Here is a 1,940-nt window from a genome sequence, read left to right on the forward strand (position 1 = left end):
AGAATTAATAATAATAATAATAATAATAATAATAATAATAATAATAATAATAATAATAATAATAATAATAATAATAATAATAATAATAATAATGTTTGTAATAATGATTATTATTATTACGATGATAATGATGATAAATTGATTTAATTTGTTTTTAAAATTAAAAAAAATTGTTTTTTTTTCTTTTTGCACCATTATTATTATTATTACTGTTATTATTACTATTATTATTATTATCATTATTATTATTATTGCGATGACTGCAAAATTATAAGGTAAAAAAAAAAGGAAAAAAAATCACTTCCCGTTTTCTAAAAAAAAAAAAAAAAAATTTTCTCTCTCTCTCTCTCTCTGTAAAAAATCTTTTTACCTAAAATAAAAAACAAAAAAAATAATAATAATAATAATAATAAATTGAATGCAATTATTTAAATTTAATTAACAACAATAAAAAGTTTGAGAGAGAGAGAGAGAGTGAAATGAGAAAAAAAAAAGAGAAAATTTATAAATTTATTTGCATTATTATTTACTATTAAAGTGCATAAAATTTTCTTATTGAATGAGCCTTATTTGGTACAATCGCCACCGCCTCCACCACCACCACCGTCACTACCTCCACCTCCACCCCCACCATCATCATCACCGCCGCCTCCACCCCCGCCACCGACGGAAATTAAAACAAAAGTCACGACATATTTACGATATTAAAATGTGGGCTGATTGACATCTCTCTCTCTCTCACTCTCACGCATTTCCTACATCTCATACCTAAAATTCTCAATCATCATTATTATTATCATCAATCATACCACGGTTAACAACATGGGGGGGGGGGGAATTTACGAGTACGCGATTCGTACGATAAAAAAAAATTAATTACTCCGGTAATTTTAATATTTAATTACACTTACCATAGAAAATTTTTCATAGAGTAATCATCCATTGTTAACAATTTCTTCTTTCTTTTCCTCCATTCTTCCTCCTCCATCTTCTTACCATAATTTTTCATTACTTTTTTTTGCCGCACACGCACACCCGCACTCACGCACACGCATTTCTTTGAAAATTCTTAAAGTCATTATGCCCTAATAAAATAACAAACGGCAAACCCTATAAAAATTTTTCATTACGAAACATTTCAGGTATTTAATAAATTAAATATCATGGAAGATTCCCGGTGAGATGATGATGGAATGACGGAAGAAGAAAATAATAATAATAATAATAATATAAAATTCAAATGATGATGATGATAATAATCACGGTCAACTACATGACTGATAACAAAACAACAGATGATATACGTTCAAGGTAAAAAAATTTTTTCTTTAAAAAAAAAAAAAACCGAAACGTGAGAATTTATTAATTTCCTTTATCCGATTATTTATTGAATATCGATGGCTACCCCACACGTGTTTATGTCATACTAACGATTGACACGTCAAATTTTCGTCGTGTAATTAGTTACACGACGACGACGACGTATACCCCCGACGCGCGGGAAAATTTAAAAATTTAAAAAAAAAATTTTTCCTTCCATTAATTAATTGACTGACGGTTAATAATAATAATGATAATGATAATGATAATGATAATAATATTAATAATAATAATAATGATGATGATGATGATGATAATGATAATAATAATAACTCGTATCATTTAAATTTTAATATTAATCTCTTTTCGGAAAAAAAAAAAAAAAAAAAATTAATAAAACGTAAAATTCTTCTCGTTTTTCTTGTTGATCGTTACGTAAAATTATTAAATAATAAATAAATAAATAATAATAATAATAATGATAATAATAATGATAATAATGAATTCTAAACGAATTTTAATTTTTTTTTTTTTTGGTTAATTAATTAATTAATTAATTTTTTTTTCTTGTCTTTTATATTCGTGAGTGTTACGTCTCTCGTCGAAATAATAATAATAAT

This window comes from Pediculus humanus, genomic scaffold (assembly GCF_000006295.1).
Source record: "Pediculus humanus corporis 1103172108306 genomic scaffold, whole genome shotgun sequence".
Lineage (NCBI taxonomy): Eukaryota > Metazoa > Arthropoda > Insecta > Psocodea > Pediculidae > Pediculus > Pediculus humanus.